The sequence below is a fragment of the Cynocephalus volans genome, chromosome X (genome assembly GCF_027409185.1).
Source record: "Cynocephalus volans isolate mCynVol1 chromosome X, mCynVol1.pri, whole genome shotgun sequence".
Taxonomy (NCBI): Eukaryota; Metazoa; Chordata; class Mammalia; order Dermoptera; family Cynocephalidae; genus Cynocephalus; species Cynocephalus volans.
Window position 1 is genome coordinate 159310551 of NC_084478.1, and position 23172 is coordinate 159333722.

Genomic DNA, 23172 nt, shown 5'->3' on the forward strand with positions numbered 1-23172 from the left:
ATGCCATGAAGAGTTCAGAAGCTGGGATAGCCATTTAAAATTTTCCGAGTTTGGGCAGTGGGTCCAGGTTTTTAACTGCTGAAATAATTGCTTACTGGCTATGGGCTGCTCCAGAAGGGGATGCGACTTTGGGCAAGGTGGATCACTTCGGCTGAGCCAATTCCTGTTAAGGGCTACTTTGCTGCCTATACTTTCAGCAGCTGGAGGAATAAGTCCTTCAGCTCTGATAGAGGGATCTGAGTGGAGCATCACAAAATTGACTATAGGACAATTCTACTCACATTGCAGTATTATTCAGCTGGGATTTTGACCCCACTATTTCCCAAAAGTAAAATGAAGTGGGCCTTAGATGCAGGTTTGTTTCTTCTGGAATGCTCAGTTCTCTGATGCATTACTGGGGAAGCGTCATGGTTTCTTTCTCTAGAATTTCAAATTCTCATTCGTCCAAGAAATATGTATTAAGCATCTAAAATGTGCTGTGCCAAGTGTATTAGTCCACTTCTGCTACTTATAACATGAATACCCGAAACTTGGTAATTTGTAAAAAAATAAGCTTTATTGCTTACAGTGTTGGAGGCTGGGAAGTTCAAAGTCCAGGGAACACATCTGGTGAGTGTGTTGCTTGGCAGTAATGCAGGGGTCTCACATGGCAGAATGCTGGAGCAGAGAGAGACTCTCATGTTCTCTCCTTTAAAAACCTTCAGAACCATGCCCATAACCAACATTATTAATTCATTCATTAGGGCATGTTCCTCAGAATCTAATCACCTCTTCAAGGCCTCACCTTTCAATTTCCGTAATAGGATTTACTACCCTAGCAGTTACAGCATGGATCAAACTTCTAATACCTAAAACTTGGGAAACACAATTCAATCCATACCATTCCACCCCTGGCCCCCAAAGTTTATGTCCTTCTCACAGGTAAATACATTCATTTCATCCCCAGTCTTAACTCGTTTCAACTCAGAAGTCCAAAGTCCAAAGTCCCATCTGTGAGATCAGAACAAGTTATCTACTTCCAAGATACAATGGTGGGACAAGCATAGGGTGCATATTCCCATTCAAAAAGGGAGAAATAGGCCAAAAGAAAGGTGTAATAGGTCCCAAACAAGTCCAAAACCAAGCAGTGCAGGCATCAAATCTCAAATCTGGTGAATCATGTACTTTGACTCCATGTTACATGTCCTCTGCCCTCTGATGTGGGGGTTGGGTACACAAGTCCTCAGGCAGCTCCGCTCCTATGGCTTTCTTGGTCTCAGGCCAGACTTCAGCTCTTCTAGTCTGGTGTTTCACTCTGATAGCTCCACAGGTCTGGGGTCTCCATGGCAGTCCTGCTCTCATGGCTCCACAAGGCATGACACTGGTGGGGTTTTTCTGCTGCAAGTCCAACCCCACATTTCCACTTGGCATTGTACTAGTGAACGCTGTCTGCAGTGACTACATCCTTGTGACAGATCTCTTCCTGGATCCCCAGACTCTTCCACATTTCCTTTAAAATAGGGTTGGATGCTTCTAAGCCTTCACAGGTCTTGCATTCTGTGAGCCCGTGGACCTACACCATGTGGAATCCCTCAAGGTTTCCAGCTTGTATTTTCCCAAGCTGTGAGTCCAGCCACACTTGGTGACAATTTAGCTACAACTGTAGCAGCCAGGATGCTGGTGCTGGAAGCAGCTTCCTGAGGTGGCCCTGGTCAGTGAGCCTGTGGAGGGCACCTTGTGCCTGTTGCCCTAGGCCATTCTGTCTTCCTAGGCCTCTGGGTCTGTAATGGAAGGGTTGGCCTCCAAGATGTCTGAAATACCTTCAATGCCTTTTTTCCCTTCTCTTGATAATCCCTTTCTTCTGTACTCATCTCCTTTGCAAAGTGTCTCTGAGCTGCACTGTTGAATTTTTCTCCTGAAAATGTTCTCTGCTTCTCTACCACATGGCCAGGCTGCAAATTTTCTAAAGTTTTACCCTTTTAAAGGCTTCCCTTTTAAATTCTGGCTTTTTATCATGTCTTTGCTGCCATAACTCAGTGTAGGCTGTTACAAGTAGCCATTCAGCTTCCTGAATGATTTGCTGCTTAGAAATTTCTTCCACCAAATATACTAGTTCAGCATCTTTAAGTTCCACACTCCATAAAGCTTTGGAGCATGAACAGAATGCAGCCAAGTTCCTTGCCAGTTCATAGCAAGGGTGATCTTTGCCCCAGTTTCCATTAAACTCCTTCTTATTTCTATCTGAGGCCTCCTTAGAAGGGTCTTTACAGTCCATGTTTCCATAAGTATTCTGCTCACCACCATTTAACCAGTCTCTAAAACATTCTAAACTTTTGCTGGTTTTCTTGTCTTCTAAACTTTCACCAGCATCTAGACTTTTCCTACCCTGCTCCTTCAAATTCTTCCAGCCTCTCCTCAATACCCAGTTCCAAAGCTGCTCCACACTTTCAAGTGTTTGTTATAAGCAGCACCTCACTTCTTTGGTAACAATTTTCTGTATTTGTCCATTTCTGTTGCTTATAACAAAACACCTGAAACTGGGTACTTTGTAAGAAAACAAAATTTATTACTTACAATTTTGGAGGCTGGGAAGTCCAAAGTCCAGGGAACATATCTTGTGAGGGTCTTCTTTGGGGTGGCTTTACAGCAATGCAGAGGTTTCACATGGCAGGAAATGGTGGAGCTCCTCGTGCCCTCTCCTTTCAAAGCCCTCAGAACCACAACTCTGGCCGCCATTATTAATTCATTCACTACAGCATGGTCCTGCAGTCAAATTATCTCTTCAAGGCTCTGCCTTTCAATTATCATAAAAGGATTTCTCAACTTCTCCACAGTCACAGTGGGGACCATTTCTAATACATAAAACTTGAGGGGCACAATTCAAGCTTCAGTGGGCTTGGGGGAACGTGCAATCCACAGCACAAGCATTGTTGCTCTAGCTACTTGGGATGCAGCACTGAGCAAGGGAGGGATGGCCTTTCCCCTTCAGGAACCCGCAGACCATAAGGGAATAAAATTTTCTCTTTAAATAGCTAACTCCTATAATTTGGTAAATATGAGCTATTTGTCTTCTTGAAGGCTAAGTGGAACTAAAACCAGAGAGGCAGAAATGGGTCATTTCTTAAAGTATCTTTTGAGAATTTGATAAGCTACAGTTTAATGTCATTAAACTCAGCACAAAGACTGAATGAGTAACAAGGAAAGAAGCCCACTTGACTTGATTTTCCCCCATGCGTTTATTAGTTATATGACTTTGGACAAGCTACTCGGCCTCTTTGTGCCTCAGTTTCCCCAACTATGTGTAGTGCATAGTAGACAATCTCGCAATGTTAGTCTGTATTCTGTTAAAACCCTAATTTGTTACTTGAAAGAAAATTATAATTATAAATTTATATTTTCAATTTCTTTGTAGCTCTTTTCCGGCTGGAACCATGGAGGGTGTTGAAGAGAAGGAAAAGAAGGTTCCTGCTGTGCCAGAAACCCTTACGAAAAAGTGAAGGAATTTCACAGAATTAAAAGTCAAGGGCCTGAGGAAGAAGTTTGACCTGAAGATGCTTCAAAAGGGTGGGAGAAGCTTATCTCTGAAAAAGCTAAGCACTATCTCAAGGAATAGGAAGCTATACAGAACTGAGATTCATATGGTGTATTAGTCCGTTTTGTGTTGCTGTAACAGAAATACCTGAGACTTGGTAATTTATAAAGAACAGAGGTTTATTTGGCTTATGATTCAGGGACATCTGGCATGGGCCTCAGGCTGCTTCTACTCATGGTGGAAAGTGGCAGGCAGCCAGTGGGTACAAGCAGATCACATGGAGAGAGGAAGCAAGAGAGAGAGAGGGGAGGTGCTAGGGTCTTTTAAACAACGAGCTCTCACGGGAACTAATAGAACGAGAACTCACTTATTAATCCCCCCTACCCCAGTGAGAGCATTAATCCATTCATGACGGATCTGCCCCCATGACTCAAACAGCCGCATTGGGGATCAAATTTCTATATGAGTTCTGGGAGGACAATGCATCCAAACTCCATCATATGGCTAGGATGGCAAGAAAAGCTGGTAACTTCTATGTACCTGCAGAACCTAAATTGGTATTTTTCAATTTCCTGATACAAAGAGTATCAGAATCAGAGGTATCAATGGTGTGAGCCCAAAGGTCCCAAAGGCATTGCAGCTTCTTCACCTTCGCCAGATCTTCAATGGCACCTTTGTTAAACTCAACAAAGCTTCAACTAACATGCTGAGGATTGTGGAGGGGGGGGGGTACTCCACACATATTGCTTGGGGATACCCAAACCTGAAGTCAGTAAATGAACTAATCAAAAAGCGTGATTATGGCAAAATCAATAAGAAGTGAATTGTCTTAACAGATAACACTTTGATTGCCCGATCTCTTGGTAAATACAGCATCACCTGCATGGAAGATCTGATTCATGAGATCTACACTGTTGGAAAGTGCTTCAAAGAAGCAAATAATTTCCTGTGGCTCTTTGAATTATCTTTCACATGGTGGGATGAAGACGAAGACCACTCATTTTGCGGAAGGTGAAGATTCTGGCAACAAGGAAGACCAGATCAACAGGCTTATTAGAATGATGAACTAAGGTGTCTGCCATAATTGTTTTTTGCAATCTGCCTAGTTAATAAAGAGTGACTGTTTTCAAATTGAAAAACAAAATCTCTTTGTAAAAGCATCACTCTCTGTCTTCAAGCTTCCCATGTCATAACCACATTAAGATTTGACTTCTCGTCCCAGACTTGGGTGACTTTTATCAAAAGCCTGAAGATTTGTCTCAAATTAGTACTGTATCAGTATTAGCAGACACCTAGGATGAGAAGGTAAATTCTAGTATTAGCCTGGGCAGGGTTAAAATACCCAATCTCCTCAGTAACACAGCTAAGTTGAAGTTTAGGAGCCTCTAAGGCATAAACTTTTAAATTGATTAAATAAAATTCAATCATTTTCTTATCAGATATATTAAGAAAGGCTATACATAACTAAAAGAAATTATAATCAAGCTGTGTGTACAGGGCTATCGGACCAAGATTTTAGGCTTAATTAACCAGTCAATTCTTGTTTTTCTTCACTCACTGGTTGTTATTAGTTACTGGGTTGGTCATGCCAGTCAAAAATATAGTCAAATCACAAGCAGTCAATTGCTATTTTTCCACAAGTAATGGACTGGCTATTTTGGAGACACAGCCTCAGAGGTATTTAATACAACTAAAAAGGACATGAGAAATGATAGCAACTGCTATTTATTGAGAGTTCTTCTCACATGATAGTCTCTTGACAGACATGCATCTTTATTTAGTGCTCAGATCAATCCTATGGGACAGGTCCTATTAGTATCTAATTTTAATGTATGAGGAAAATGAGACTCACATAGGTGAAATAACTTATCTGGGGTCAAAACAACTACCAAGTGATGAACTCAGAATTGGACCAGGCCTGCTTGACTCATGAGCTCATGCTCTTCTTCTGTCTTTCACTGCATCACTTGTTATACCCCTTGTTATACCATATATCTCTTTCTATATATACATATATATCACTTTATATATACACATAGATACATATAAATATATATCAAAATAAATATATATAAAAATACATAAAGATATATGTATCACTTATACCATAAAATTTATTAGCTTATAATGTACTCACTTGCTGTTGTGGGTGTGTTTAATCTCCGAATATGTTTATCAGTTTGCATCCATTGATGCATATGTATGGTATATTAAAACAACAACAACAACCTCTATCACAAATATTTATTGAGTGCCTACCATGTGAAAGCCCTATATCTAACTTGTGTATATCATTATTTAATCCTCACCACAACACTCCACAGAAAACACTGCTAGTATCTCCATTTTATTGATGGAAGAACTGAGGCACAGTGAAGCTAAGTACTTGTTTTAAGATAGGGATCGCCTGTTTTGTACTGCCTGGGAGCTCAGAAATGTTTTGATATGTTTTAAGAGCTGAAAAAAAAAAAAAAAAAGCAAAGAGTATGTGACAAAAAAGAACTATGTGCCCCACTAAACCTAAAATATTTACAATTTTTTCTTTTAGAGAATTCTTCCAATCCTCAGTAAAGAGTCTAAGCCATGCAGTTAATAAGTAGTAAAATCAAGGTATATTTCTTTTGCATCCCAATTATGGCTCCTATTATAGTACTGTTAACCTTACAGTTTAATAATAATACCAACGACACTTATACTATCAGTAGCTATTATTTATTGAGTACTTTTTTGTCAGAAACATAAGGATGTAATATTATTTAAATATATGTTTGTATTATGTTATATTATTTGCATAATATATGCTTTTATTTACTAATACCCTATGAGTTACTTTCCATTTATTGTTTGTCCCAGTCATCTTCCATTTTTTTTTCTTGCCAAAAGTATCCTTAGTTTGTTCAGATATATACCACTCTTCATATGGAGAAACGGCCATATGGTAGAAGATGGTCAACCCCATTGTCTGCTCAAGAATAAATCCTGATGGCTAGAAAGCCATTGGGGTAGTATCAGTTTCCTTGCCAGTAATCATCAGGAATGAGTATGACCTAATTCTGGCTGGTGAGACTCAGAGAGGGTCGGCTGGCTAGGAAGTCTTTTCGGATAGGTTCTGTTTTAGTCCATTTTTGTTGTTATAAAAGCAATACCTGAGACTGGGTAATTTATAAAGAAAAGAGGTTTATTTGGCTTACGATTCAGGGACAGCTGCATCTTGCATGGGCCTCAGACTGCTTCTACTCATGGCGCAAAGTGGCAGGCAGCCAGCAGGTACAAGCAGATCACATGGCAAGAGGAGGCAAGAAAGGAAGCAAGAGAGAGAGAGAGGAGGTGCCAGTGTCTGTTAAACAATCAGCTCTTGTGTGAACTAATAGAACGAGAACTCACTCATTACTCCCCCTGCCCTGAGGGAGAGCATTAATCCATTCATGAGGGATCTTCCCCTATGACTCAATCAGTTTCCAACACTGCCACATTAGGGATCAAATTTCCATATGTGTTTTGGTGGGGACAACATATCCAAACTTTATCAGGTTCCCTTATCAATAAAAGGAGACACTGTACAAGATGCTCTCTCTTCTACCTTTGGATGTTGCCTTGTCTGGATATGGTGCCTTATATGCTCTAGACATTCCTCTGAGACTGAAGAAAGCATAGGGAAGAGGACAGAAAATTGCAAAGAAGTAGAGGCAATCCTTTGCATAACTTACTTGGAGGCTGCCCTATCACAGAGTTTCTTATGGTTGAACAAGTTTAAGGGAACCCAGATTGGAGAAGATGAAGTCAAACTTTCCCTATTTGCAGATAACATGATACTATATATAGAAAAACCTAAAGAATCTATAAAAAAACTCCTAGAGCTGGTTAATGACTTCAGTAACATTGAAGGATACAAAATAAAAGCCCAGAAATCAGTAGCATTTATATATTCAAATAATGAATAAATAGAAAGAGAAATAAAGAAAGTAAGCCCATTTACAATCGTCACCAATAAAATATGATACCTAGGGATCAATTTAACCAATGAGTTTAAAGACCTCTACAATGAGAATTAAAAACCACTTCTGAAAGAAATTAAAGCAAACACAAAAAGATGGAAAGATATTCCATGCTCTTGGATTGGAAGAATTAACATTGTGAAAATGTCTACACTACCCAAAGTGATTAACAGATTCAATGCAATCCCTATCAAAATACCAATGACATTCTTCACAAAAATGGAAAAAAACAAAACAATCTTACTTTTCATATGGAAAAACAAAAGACTCCGAATAGCCAAAGCAATCCTGAGCAAAAAAAAAAAAAAAAACAAAGCTGGAGGCATAACTCTGCCTGACTTTAAATCATACTACAAAGCTGTTGTAACCAAAACAGCATGGTACTGGGTAAAAATATACATTCAGACCAGTGAAGTAAAATAGAGAACCCAGAAATCACTCCTCAGGCTTATAGTCATCTGATATTAGACAAAGGCAACAAAAATCTACATTGGGGAAAAGATTGCCTCTTCAACAAGTGATGCTGGGAAAACTGGATATCCATAGTCAGAAGAATGAAACTTGATATTTATCTCTCACCATCCACTAAAATCAACTCAAAATGGATTAAAGACCTAGGTATAAGACCCCAAATTGTAAAATTACTAAGGGAAAACATAGGTGAAACACTTCAACAGTTAGGTCAGGGCACAGGCTTTATGAACATGAGCCCAAAAGCACAAGCAGCAAAAGAAAAACTAAACAAATATGACTATATCAAACTAAAAAGTTTCTGCACAGCAAAAGAAACAAGCAACAGAGGGAAAAGATAACCTACAGAGTGGGAGAAAATTTTTGCTAACTATGCATTGGACAAGGGACTACTATCCAGAATATACATAGAACTCAAGCAATTATACAGTAAAAAAATAGATGACCCAATTAAAAAATGGGCAAGGGAGCTGAATAGACATTTTTCAAAGGAAGACATACAAATGGCCAACAGATACATAAAAGAATGCTCACCATCACTAGTCATCAGGTAAATGCAAATTAAAACCACATTGAGATACCACCTCACTCCAGTTAGACTGGCTAAGATCAAAAAGATGGTGAATAACAAATGCTGACCAGGGTGTGGAGAGAAAGGAACACTACTGCACTGTTGGTGGGAATGTAAATTAGTACAACCACTTTGGAAAACAATTTGGAGGTTTCTCAAACAACTGCAGATAGATCTTCCATATGATCCAGCAATCCCTCTTCTGGATATATACCCAAAGGAATAGAAATCATGAGGTCAAAGGTATACCTGCACACCCATGTTTATTGCAGCTCTGTTTACAATATCCAAGATATGGAACCAACCTAAATGTCCATCGATGGATGATTGGATAAGGAAACTGTGGTATAAATACACTATGGAATACTACTCTGCCATAAGAAAGAATGAAATACTCCCATTTGCAACAACATGGATGAACCTGAAGAAACTTATGTTGAGTAAAATAAGCAAACCACAGAGGGATAAATGCCTTATGTGCGCACTCATGTGTGGGAGCTAAGAGAGAAAGGAAGGCAGGAAAGAAAGACCACAGTAGTCCCATAATCCAACAGAGGGAGGGAACATTCCTAGGGCTATGAATTGAAGTTGAGGGGACAGGGGGAGGGGGAGGGAGGTTGGGGGATAACTGGAAGGGGACAAAGGGTACAAAAGCAATTTCTGGTAATGGGTATGTCCCCAATATGAATCTGGCCCCCACATCATGGGCAGTAGGAGGGCCAATCAGCTTTGTATCTCATGAATATTCAAAATAAATAAATAAGTAAGTAAGTAAATAAATAAATAAATAAATAAAAAGAGTCAGGGTTTTCTTCAAACTCTAAACTCATCAAATTGTATTAAATATGTGCAGGTTTTTGTTTGTTTCTTTGTTTGTATATCAATTATATTTCAATAAAGCTGTTTTTCTGTTTTTTAAGAAAGGGCTTTCAGACACAATTAATTTCTGTAGTTAATGTTGTCCCCATTTAGAGTTTGGTGAAATTGAGCCCAGCTTATTCTGTCAGAGCTGGGATTTGGATCTAGATGTACTCTACTCTAAACCTGTGATTTTTCCCCCCATTATACTATTCTGACTTGATAATAATAAGAGAAAGAATAAGTTTGACATAAAAAAATTATACATTCTATACTTTTAAGTAACAGGGAAATTTATACTGTTTGTACCTACCTGGTTAACTTTTAGATATTATAACATGTTTCTCTGCCAGGCAAATATGATACTACAAAACACTCATGGCATATCGTATACAAACACATCACTGAAGAAGGAGCCAGATTGCATTTTCTCCGTGAATGCATATGGATAATTCAAAAATATTTAAAGATCAACATGTCTTCAGACTGTGACAGAACTTCCATTAATGTGCAGTGGCTCACATGGCTGGGTTGGTTCAATATAGTTAGCCCTGTCCTTTCACAACTCAGGGCTGCTTGACTCATGTTCTGAAGTTGAATGTCATTTGATTCTATTTCACCATTAGAATAATGTTGCCCTATATAAGAAGACACTAATATCCCCAAAGATTATCAAATTTTATTTCTTTTGGCAGTATTTTCTGAAGTAATGCTGAAATAATAATTGTGACTTGCATTTTAAAATCTTTTTCAGTATAAAAACTAAAAGCATCTATCATTTTCAACAATAAAATGCAGTAATAATACACATAAATTTATCCTTAAGTATATACAACTGGTGTCTAACTATATCATACCCAAGTACTTGAATTAAAAACCATAGCTAAACATTCTTGTTGCATTTATTACAATTTCAAGTTATTTTTATACACACATACGCATGCGCACACACACATATATGGATATATAAGGATATACGCACTTTCCGTGTTTCTTCATAAAGAGTTCATATTTGGAAACCTAAAGGTCAAATATATGACTTTAAAGACAGCATTCTAATGCTTATTTATTATCCCAAACTAGATATTTAGAAAGACATTTGCTGGATTTTAAAAGTATTTTTTTTTTAACAATGAGTTGAGTTTTCCACAGTTTTTCTTTGTGAATTTCCATTCGTAAGAATTTATAATGTCTTTAAAATTTAATTTGCACCAAATTAAGGTTTATAAAATTTTAACATGGGGAAAAATTACCCTATAATTTTCTCTCAAGACTACAAACTTATATAAATAATTTCAACCACAAATTAGTCTTTTTTTTTTTTTTTAGTTGCTTTATTTAAATTTTTTCCTTGGTTTGAAAAGTCTCATTCCTGAGCAGTGATCACATGAACTGTTAACCAAAGACATGATATTGCTTGGCTCCACGGAAGCCTGGAAACAAACAAACAAACAAACAAAAAACAGCTTTGGCACAACGTAACGCAGACGAATGGAGAGGAGTGGGAGAAATCTGTGAATGTTTACCACGATTTAATCATCTCTTGAAAACCATCCCTTCTTTTTGCCTCAACCAGCAGCCAATATATTGAGCGAGCAAGAAAGTGTGGAAGCACACAATACTCTACAATAGGCAATGCTTAAAAAGAGCCCACGATCTTCCTTTGCTGTTTTATTATTATTATTCCAGTTTAACACCAAGATGGTGGTGTTTGACACAATTCCTGAAATTGACACAGATTGCTACTGGAAAGTTATCTATCAAAAGAATGTGAAATGTTTGAATGGCGAGAATTTGGTTTTTTAGACAATTCTTCCCACATTATGCTTAAAGTGTCAAGGCACATGTGCACTGAGTACTTCAAGGAATAGAATCAAAGGGACAGATACATTTAAACAATTTTTTATAAAATTGCCAGGAAATTTTTTTCTTTCATTCCTAGGACTTTTCTGAAGGCTTTCAGGGACAGATGAGAAATTTATTATCTGGATAGCATGCTAGGCTAATGATTCTAATTTCTGGTTTCCTATTGTTATCCACAGGTGTATCTGAATATAATGAACCACCTTCAGTTAGCTGAACAAACATTAGAGACTCACTTGGGTGCCCCTTCTTATGAGGCCCCATAGCACCTTGTACTCTCCCTGTTAGAAAGCTTGCCTGTCTACATTGTATATACTGTTCTATGATCTCGTTCAGTGTTATGCCACTAGCATTTTTAGCACAGAGAAGATGTCCAATAAATTGCCACCTGAATGAACAGGTCTTGAGTCATCCTAGAGTGTGTCATGAAAAAGGTGTCATTATACCAAGGGGGAAATTTTGGAATTTTCTTCTCTTTAAGTTCTTTGCATTTATTCATTGATTACTTCAAGTCACTTACAACCTGGCAGGGATGATAGACATTGAAGAAGCATTTGCAGTGGAATCTAATGAGTATAATAGCAGAGAAATTTGGGGCTACTGTAGAAGTATGGCACGGGGGACTTTACCTAGACTAGGAGATGAGAAAAGCTTCTGTCTTAGTCCTTTCAGGCTGCTGTTAAAAAATACTTTAGACTGGGTAATTTATAAACAACATAAATTTATTTCTCACAGTTCTGGAGCTTGGAAAGTCCAAGATCAAGACACTAGCAGATTTGGGCTATTTTGCATGTACATGTGTGTGCAGGTATGCATGTATGAATGCGAATGTAAGTGTTTCTCAGTTTTGTTCATTTTCTTTGAGTGCATGAATATGTTTCACATTTTTCAGATTGATTTTTTCCAGAATAGGTATTTCGAATGGCAGACACTGCTGCATCAGATTTAATCTTCTTTCAATGCAAAATTGAGATCCAGAGTTATAGAAAGACAGAAGACTAAAATTTTTGAATTGTTCAGAAAACTCATTGAAGATGACATTTAAAATTGCCCTTAATGTAGAAAAGACCTAGATCTACGACCACATCCTGAGTTTAGGAAGAGTCACTATTTTGGAGAACTGTTCTTTTTAAACTAGAAGAGGCTTTTGAATATTGTTCTAAGACATCTTATCTGGTAGGAAACTGAAGTCAATAAGCCAGAACACATTGTCTAAAAGGTTGAACGAGCAAGGGAATATAGAAGCTGATGTCAAGAAATAGGAATAAGTGAATTAGGAAATGTGGTATGTTTAAGAACCAGGTAAATTTAAGGTATTATTATTATTATTACCATTATTTAAGTTTCTTAATTATGCCAAACTCTTTTCTCCCTCAGGGCCAACCGTACATCTGGCTTGCTCTTACTTTTCATTATATGTCAGCTTAAATGTGTCATACTGTAGAGAAACCTCTGCTGACTCCCAATTCTAAGGTAGCCAATGACCCTTATACATTTTATTTCCTCTAGGAATTATCACAATTTAATTTTATCTTTATGAATATTATTAATGTCTTTTTATTTCCCTAGATTGTAAGGTGCCGTAGTATAGAAAGCCTGGATGTCTGGTTTACTGTTATATACTCAACACCTAGCACAATGCATGTCAAATAGTATGTACTCATAAATCTTTGAGGAATGAATAGATGTATGAATACATGAATGGAATTAATGATTTTGTGAGCATGCAAGAAGGTAGTTTTCAGACAAATTTCTGGGATTGGCAGTGCTGTGGACTTCCCATGTGTTTTATGTCCTTGCTACTTCAGAGATTCTGCTGTGTTTAACAATCCACGAGTGGGTGTACAGGATTTCTCTTTTGGTTAGGGGTAATGTACACCTCTATAAATATACTAAAAATCATTGAATTTTGCACTTTATCATGGTGAGTGTAATGATATATGAACCATACTTCACTGTTTTTTAAAAAAAATACATGAAGGGAGCTGACCATTGTGAAAGTCCGTCCATTTTAGTGATGTGAGAGTGGCCTGACTTCACATTGTTCCATAGTCACCGAGAAGTCAGTTGCATGTTTTCAGCCATTACACTCGAAAGTAGCAAAGACTCACTGTTTCTAAAACCTGGGCAATTTGCTTTTATTGGTATGATACTGTGGCTCTGGAGTTTACATCACCCAGCCTAGGCCTTGCAAAATTACTGCAGTTGTGTGATAAAATGTGAATCATACTGTGTGATTTTGTAAAACAAATGGCTGTCACTATGTTTCAGAATAAATGCTGCAATCCATAGCATAGCAACAGGGTCGTCCTTCTGTCCTGAACCTAGCCTCCAGCTTCTTCTCTTGCTACCTCGATTTACTCCTGCATGTCACATTCCCACCACATGAAGGAGCAATCACCTGTGTTCCGTTATCCTGCATGTTTTCTGTATGCTATTTTTTCTGCTTGTAGTGAGCGACTACTCTTCATGGAAGACCAAGCTCAAATATGAATTTCTCTGTGAATACTTTTAAGAATGCTTCCACTCTGCCTATCTATCTCCCTGCTCATTGGATTTTGAATTATGACTTTCAAGTAAGGTAGGTATTTGGAAGACACAGTAACGTTACAGGAACTGATAGTTGTGGATTTTCATGTTGCTCTCACATTACCAATGGCAATGGAAGACTACCCATGTTGCTTGCTCAAGTAGCCACATTCCTATTTCTATTCTATTCTCCCACAGTGAGCACACTGCTCCTTCGAGAGTAGCTGTTTCATTTGTATTTGTTAACGAAATAACAGATATTCATTGTGACAACTACTGCCTTTATTATCTATGAATAACTCCTTCACTGACATTTTTACAATAGTTGTTTTTCTGATTATAAAAGTAACACATAATCAATGTGAGAAACTTAGAAAATGCAGAAAATGATAAAAATTAAAATTATGCAATAGTATCTCACAGAGATAAAAAATACTTCATATTTGAATATCCTTCCTTTTAGTTTGATGGATTTTTCTTGATTGGTTTTCTGTTCTCATTTAACTAATTTTTTCTTTTTCTTGTTAAGGTGTATCTCTTGGGTTACTATCTTTATAACATTTTTCTTTTTATATGTTTTTCTTTTTATATTTTTAAGGTTTTACAGATAAAAATTTCCCTCTAAGTACTATTATAGCTGCATCTAATAAGTTTTGTTATGTTGTGTCTTCATTTATTTTTATCTCAAAGTATTTACTAATTTCCCTTTTGATATCTCCCTTGATCACTGGTTATTTAAGAGCGTGCTGTTTAATTCCCACATGTAATAATCACCCAAATTTCTTTTTGTCACTGATTTCTAATTTCACTCCATTGTGATCAGGAAAAATACTATATATGATTTCAAACACTTTAAATTTATTGAAGTATTTTTTTATGGTTGCCATATGTCTTATCCTAGAGAATGTTCAATGTGCGTGACAAGAATGTGCACTGTGCCGTTGTTTGGTCTAGTGTTCTATAAATGTCCATTAGATCTAGTTGGTCATAGTGTTATTCAAATATTCTGTTTCTTTAGTGATCTCCTGAATAGTTGTTTTATCAATTATTGAGAGTGAAGAACTGAAATCTTTGAGTATTATTGTTGATTTTTCTCTCTCTCCCCTCAATTCTGTTAGTTTTTGCTTTATTTAATTTGGGTGTGTATATGTTTATAATTGTTATATGTTTCTGAATAATTGACTGTCTTGTAATTATAAAGTGTCCTACTTTACCTTTAGTAACTTTTTGAAAATTTATTTTGTCAGAAACTAGTATAGCCCACTCCTACTGTTTTAAGGTTGGTGGTTGCATGGTATATATTTTTCTTTAAAAATATTTGTATCTTTGAATTTAAATTATCACCAGTTTACAACATATTGTTGCGTCTTCATTTTCATCTATTTTGACACTCTCTGAATTTTGATTTCATTGGTCAATCCATTCAAGTTTAATATTTTTATTGATATCTTTGGATTAATGCCTGTCATTTTGCTTTTCATCTTCTATATGTCTCACTTCTTTTTTTTGTTTGTTTCTCTTCCTCCTTTTCTCTTGCATTATGTGACTATTTCCTGGGATAACATTTTAATTTATTTAATGATATTTTCACAAAACATATTTTTTTCTTAGCAGTTTGTATAGGGATTATCAATCTTATCAGAATCTACTTCAGATTTATGGTAATTAAATTCCAGCGTGATACAGAGAAGTTATCACTACTATACAGCTTTGTTGTTTTCTTCCCTCACTTTGTGCTATTATTGTTGTACACATTATATGTGTGTGTGTGTCTGTGTGTGTGTGTTAAAAACTCAGCAATACATTTTAGTAATTATGCTATATAATTTCATGACTTTTAAAGTAACTGAGAGTAGAAAACATGATTGTGAAATTAGCCTTCTTATTTCCATTTCTGGCTTCGTTTCTACCTGTGGATTTAAGTTAACATCTCTTATCATTTTCCCGCTCTAATGCAGATTTATTCCCACACACTGCTTTCGTGCCATTATTGTGAAATATATTTTCATGTGTTGTAGACCCATAGATTTATAATGTTTTATTCAATTGCTTTTTAAATCACTTAACGAAAGAAAGAAGAAATATGTAATTATGTTGTCTTTTGCAATTTCCTACATAATTACCCTTAGTGATGTTCTTTTGTGTGTGTGTGTGTGTGTGTGTGTGTGTGTGTGTGTGTGTGTGTGTGTGTGTGTATTTGAATTTCCACTGGGGTTCACTTGCTTTCAGTTTGAAAACTTCCTGTAGTATTCTTTGCAAAAATAGTCTGCTAGCAACAAACAAACTCTCATGATTTGTGTTTAGCTGGGAATATCTTTAGTTTCCCTCCATTTCTAAAGGGAAGTTTTTCTGGATATAAGATTCCGGGCTGATTGTTTCTTTCTTTCAGCACTTTGATTATACCATCTGAAAGTTTTCTGGCCTTCATTGCTTCATATGAGAAGTTAAGTATTATTCTTATTGGAGTTCCCTTGTACCTGACTGGTCATTGCTTTCTTGAAGCTTTCAAGATTTTTTCTTTATCTTTGGATTAATGATGTGTCTAGGTGTGAATCTAATTTTATCCCATTTAATTTATTTAACATTTTAGATTAATATTTTTCTTCAAATTTGAGAAGCTTTCAGGCATTACTACTTTCTTTTGTTACTATCTTTTTTTTCTGGTACTCCATTACATGTACGTTGCTGTGCCTATTGGCATACTACATTTCTGCGATATGTCCTTGTCTATTTTTATTCATCCTTTTTCCCCCCTATTTTTAGACTGCAGAATCTGTATTGATATTATTTGAGTTTAATGATTCTTTCTTATCTCCCATCATCTCCTTTAGTAAGTTTATCATTTTGGTAACTGTGATTTTCAACTCCAGAAAGTCTATTTTGTTCTTTTAATTTTTTGTATCTCTTTATTTGTGTTCTCTGTTTGATGAGATATTGTCATCATATCTTTCATTATTTATACATGGTTTTCTTTAGTTTTTTGAAAAGATATTTATAATAGGTGCTTTGAAGAATTTGTCTCTTTAGTTTAAAATCTGTGTCCAATCAAAGGCAGCTTCTATTGTTTATATATTTTTTTCTGTGTATGGCTCACATTTTTCTATTTTTTTGTAATTTTTCTTTGAATAGTGGACATTTTAGATAAAGTATTTAGCAAGTCTTAATTTTGCTTTTTGAAATTTTCTCCCTAACAGTTGTTGATAATGATATTTTCTTCATTTGATTAAAAAGAATTAACCTTTAATTGACAAATAATAATTGCAAATATTTACAGGGTACAATATGATGTTTCAGTACATGTATATATTGTGGAATTATTAAATCAAGCTAATTAACAAATCCATCACCTCACATACTTTTTTTGGTGAAAATATTTAAAATCGACTCTTTTAGCAGTTTTGAAATATATAGTGCATTATTATTTATCACAGTCACCATTATGTGTGATAGATCACTAAAGATTATTCTTTTTGTCTAACTAAAATTATGTACCCTTTGATCATCGCCTTCTCTTTCCCCATCCACTCCCTAACCACTACATTCTTTGATAACCACCATTCTACTCTCTACTTCTATAAGTTCAGCTTTTTCAGATTCCACAAATAAGTGATATCATGCGGTGTTTGCCCTTCTGTGTCTGACTTATTTCACTTAACTTAACGTCCACCAGGTTCATTCATGTCATCATTTGTTTTTTTGGAAGTGACTTTCCTGAACTTAAGTATGGTGTTCCCTCCTCTGTGTGGCCACTGAAGATTATTCTCAACTTTTCTTTTCTTAGTTTATTTGTCTTATCTCCTATGAGTAACCCTTATTTCTACACAGCTTGGTGGTTTGGCAACAATTAATAAGAGGTTTTGATCAAACATCTCAGGTCAGTACAACTTCCATTCTTTGCCAGTGGATTTGTGTGTGGCTTGACAGATGCATTTAAAAGTTCATGAAGTTTTTAACATTTTTCAGCTTTTAGTTTCCTCTGGGTCCTCTTAGTTTTCTCATGCACATTTTCAGTCTCTCAGTGAGCTAGAAATATGTGGAGACTTTGTGTCCTCTCAAGACTCCCCTACTTATGAATATAGCCTCTCAGTCAGTGAGGGTTGTTTAAACAACTTGGGTTTTCTTGGGTTTCCCCTGTGTTTGAATGAGCTGGCCAGGTATGTGTGAAGTGCTTTTCTAGTCTCTCTGTGACTTGCTCATTTTCAGGATCACGCTGTTAGATTTCTGGCTGGTATTCCAATCTTCTGTTCACTTCCACTGTGACAACAACCTTTAGTTAGCAAAGTTGCAGACTTTCCCTGTTTGATACTGGGTATGGATTTTCTACCCTCTGCTGTAAATTAAGCCAGCCTCCATTAGCAATAAAACTGCTGTTTCTCACAGCAAACACTGTCTTGGTATCACTACTGTTCTGACTAAACTCATGAGGGTTATGGGGAGCCTTAGGCCAGAACACCATTGACTTCCACATTTTTACTTGATTTTTAGCTGAGTTTTGTGAATAAACTCTTCTCAATTTGTTGTTTACCTTAGATTGATTTCCATAACCTTTAAATGGTTGTTACCAAACACTTGTCCAATTTTATAGATTTTTTTTTAGGAATAGAACTTTTCAACTTATTTACTTCTCATAAGCACCCCTCTCTCATGAGTGTATGTGTTTCTTAAATTATTGAGGTCATATTCTCAATATGATTTTACATTCAGGTATTTTCTTTTCTTTATTGGTTCTGAATATTCGCAGGATACAAAGCTGATTGTCACCACTCGCGCCCAAGATGTGAAGGCCAGATCCATACTGGCAGCATGCCCATTACCACAAATTGTGATTATATCCCATGTCCCTCATCGAATTACCCCCATCCTCCTTCCCCATCACCCTTCCCCCCACTCTACTTTGTATCCTTAGGTATGCTCTCTCCCTCTGCAAGTCCAACGCACCACTGTGGCCTTTGTATTGTTCCTTCTTTCTCGATTAGCTCACACTTATGAGTGAGCACATGTGGTATTTATCCTTCTGTGCTTTGCTTATTTCACTCAACATAAGTTTCTCCAAGCTCATCATGCTGTTGCAAATGGGAGAATTTCATTCATTTTATAGCAGAGTAGTATTCCACAGTGTACATATTTTCAGTGAATTTAGCAAGAATTCTTTATGTCATTATAAATTCATTGAAATATGGTTTTTAATAACCACATGGTAGTTCTTTGTATTAAGGCATCATAATTTATTTATTGAAGCATTTGTTATTGGCAATTTAGGTTAAATTTTTTGCCTTTACAAACTGCCATAAAGAGTGCGGTGCTGATAACACCAAGGCCACGGGTTCGGATCCTATATAGGGATGGCCAGTTTGCTCACTAGCTGAGCGTGGTGCTGACAAACTGCCATAAATAGTTTTTGCATATGAATTTCTTTTTTGAAGCCATTTCTATAATTAGAATTATTGAGTCAAAAATATAATTTGTTTAAAGGTTAGAGATACATATTGCCATTCTTTCAAAAAGACCATAACAATTTTCTTCTAGTACTGTAGGAGACTGTTTACCCATATTGAGAGTTAACATTAAAAATATATGCACTTTTATAACTAGATAGTTGAAAAGATCTGGTACTTTTGAGTTGTTTTTGTAAACATCTTTATTTAGCTCAACTCTGTAATTCTTTATTTAGGATTAGTGAATAGTTTCCGTTTTCCTTGACTATTTCATTCATTGCCTTTTATTGCAGCAGAGCAGCATATCATTTCACGTCATCACATACAACATAAACTTCCTTTATCTTTCTAATGGAGCCATTTTTAGAAACAGCATTCTCATTATCAGTTCTTCATGAGTGTAAATTGATTCATCCAGCTCCTAAGTTTTAAATTTTAATTAGGTCACAGGAATATATTGGTTTTCAAGGAGTACAAACTCAAAGTCCCTTTGAAAAGTAGTCATCTAACTTTTATCAAATTTAGGAAGAGAAGAAATGGACAACAAATTGCATTTGAAAACATTTTGCCCTTGTTATACTTTTTGAGCAGAGACTAAAACACATCTGACTTTGTCCACTGTAGATATACATTAAGTGAACTCGATGATTATGTTTGGGGCTATCTTAACATTTTCTTCTAAAACCCTTTTTCAGTAGAGTTTTGTCCTTGTTCATTCTTCTTTAGATATGAAAGATTCAATCCAAAAAGATAATCAGTCTAAACTATATATACTACAGCACTTGTCTAAACTTGTAAAAATGTCTAGGACATTGTTCACTCAGAAATGTGTAGTAAAATTTTTGAAACATCTTTAAGAAAATTTACTTTGGAACTACCCTTGGACCTGATGTTTCTGATTTTTATGTTCCAATATAATCCCTTCACCTTCAATAGCCAGAGTGATCTTTTAAAAATTCAGATTATATGATTCCCCTTTTTCAAACACTTTAGTACGTGGTAAATTAATGGCCACAAATTTCTTACATCCTAGTATGTATATCCCTTTGCAATGGCTTTGTCACTCCCCCTACTAGGAGGTAAAGTCTGTTTTATCAGCCCTTAAATCTGAGATAGCTTTCTGCCTTGCTTTGTGCTAAAGAATGTGATGGAAATGATGTTTGAAAATTCAGGAGATTTGGCTTAAGTTATCAAGCAGTTCCTGCTTTCAACCTCTTGGAGTGATGCTTTGTGCTTGTCATGTAAGAAAGCTGGTCTAGCCTATTGAAAGATGAGAGGCCATGTTGAGTGAAATAGAGTCATTATGGCCAACAGCAATCAGAAACTGCTAGACATTTAAGTGAGGCCATCTTGGACCTTTCAGCTCATCAGTTCCTACAGCTGAATGCTTCCATTATGAATAATTCCTGGAAAAACTAGCAGAGAAACTGATGAGATAACTCATAGAATAATGAGAAATAATATACCATTGTATTTTTAAACACTAAGGTTGTGGGTGCTTTTTGTTTGCAGCAATAGCTTACTAATACAAGTGGCTTCTTGTCCCACTTTGTATTTTATTCTAATTTCTTACCTTTGCTTATAAGGCCCTTCATTATCTATACTTTTTGCTCCCACAATATATCTTTTTCAATATCATCCTCTCTAAACTTATCACAATCTAGCCAGTTACAATATCCCGAAAGCTATAATTGTCCTTGATTTTTCCTCTTCGTCACCCTCCATATTAGCAAGAATGTTCACTTGCCTCTGATCCTGTCATGACCACAGACCAGAACACAAACCATGATTTCACAAATAAAATAGACCAGAGTGTTAGGATATATCATCTCCAAATCGTTCCCACTGGCAGTGAAACTCAAAGCACATACCTCCCAATGTCGATCAGCATAATCTAAACTTTTCAGAGATTTAAGGTGATAAAAATATTCAGTTTTATGAGTGTGTGAGTAAACATGCATTGCATACCATTTCTGGAGGGCAATTTGTTAACATCTATTAAAATTTAATATATGTATATCTGTCGGAAATTTTAAGACTACTTTAGGATGCTCATCTTAAGAAAATAAATAATAAAAACAGCAAGGATACATGTACATCGGGATTTTTATATTACAATGAAGTTAAAATGAGCCAATTGTTTATTAATAGAGATTTATTAGATAAATTATTAACATCAATGCAATGGAAAGGGAAGTAGTCATCAAAAATCTTGACATGGAACAATGCCCATGACAGTTAAGAAAAAAAGAAGAGTAGTAGAGTATGAAATATGTTTGTTATTATTATTTCTTACACATACATTAATCTACCATTTCTGGATAAAACTGCATCTCAGGAGATTTTTATAGAAAAGCAGGCCTGGTAGTGGAAAAAGAGACAATGGGTTTTTTCTCATCATTGAGCGTCAGAGGAATTGAGCGGAGGGCTATGATCAGACAGGAGAGAGATGGTCAAAGGTACTTCTGTTTGTTGGTGGGAGGTGAACTGGCTCCTGTCTCATGTTGGCAGACTGGTGGTCTTTGAGAGGTTCATTGTGGAAGCCCACGAGCCGACTGTAAGTGCAGGGGTATTTTTTGTTGTTGTTGTTGTTGTTGTTGTTGTTTTTCTATATTGTAATTAGTTTCTATTATCTCTTAATATTCATCAAAGCTTTGCCAATACACCCTGGTGAGAGTTGGTCTTTGGGAAAATGAAAGAAAAGGTACACGATAATGTCTATGAGCAAGTCTTTGGAAAAGACAGTTAGGAGATGATAGGAGGTGAAATGCAGGGCGTGGAGCAAAAGTTCATACAAAGCAGTTGATTGAGGTGATGTGCAGGACAGATGTGTCATTCATACTCTGCCTCTTTCAAAAACAATGGGTGAGGAGAAGTTAATTAAATATAAAGCACTCTCTGAAGCCAGGCAAAATGGGAATCAAACTTTCCTGTGGTAATAAAGAGAGATATAACTACTGAAGACTGGAAAACTTGGGCCCAACACCGAAGACAACAAAAAGCAAAAGAAAAGATGATTCCTTCTCAATGCCTATTATCGTAAAAAAAAAAAAAGACTTCTTAAAAAAATCCTTTTTTGTGTAAGAGCACATGTATCAGAGGACGTATTGGAGGTGAACTGACCATTCTCGCTAAATCTATGTACTAAGATACAAGCTGTAGATTATTTGAGTTCCCTGAGAATGATGTCAGTAGCCCAGACTTGTGAAAGGTGTCCCTTCCTCAATAGCATTTCTTAACTATAAGTACGGGAAATAGAAAATGATTTTATATGAATTTTCTAAGGAGGGCGTGAATCCCTCTTCCTATTTATAACATCAAATAGTTGTGGAAAATTACATTATGAGAAACATTGCTGTTACGAGCTCCTGTTAAGAGCTCATACAGTTTGGTATCTCCCTGTGAGTTTTTGTTTAATGCTTCTATCTTTTCTTAGTGTTGCCTATTTTGCAGTTTTTCAGTAGAGGCAGAAGTAAAATCACTGCTCAGTGGCAAACTGGCAGTGTTATAAGTAGGAGGAGGGCTTAGTACATAACTACAAAAGTAGCAGGAGTACCTTCTGTGGAGTTTTTAAGCGTGCGTTCTTGGCTTAATAGACAGCCATAGGCAGAGAAACTATAGAGAAATGAATGAGAAGATGGTCATAGATAATTGTACAATGTTAAAATATTAAGAAAAAATGGCATGCAGATTCAAAAAATGTATAGATATATAATACACATCCATGTATGTGGATATAAAGAAAAGGGACATAGGAATGAAAAGTAATACTAAGTAATATCTTCTATATCCCAAGCACTGTGCTTGGTAGGCAATAAATGTTGTTTTCCTCCCATCTCTCTACAAGCCTAAGAGGTTAGGTTCAGTTGTTCCATTTCACATATAAAGAAATTGAAGGTGAGATAAATGAAGCATCTTGCCCAAGGCTTCACATATCAC

General features: G+C 36.2%; 1 pseudogene; it reads left to right on the forward strand.

The window, feature by feature from the left end:
• The first annotated feature begins 3410 nt into the window (after window positions 1–3410).
• Window positions 3411–4581, forward strand: LOC134367462 (large ribosomal subunit protein uL30-like; annotated as a pseudogene).
• The last annotated feature ends 18591 nt before the right edge of the window (window positions 4582–23172 follow it).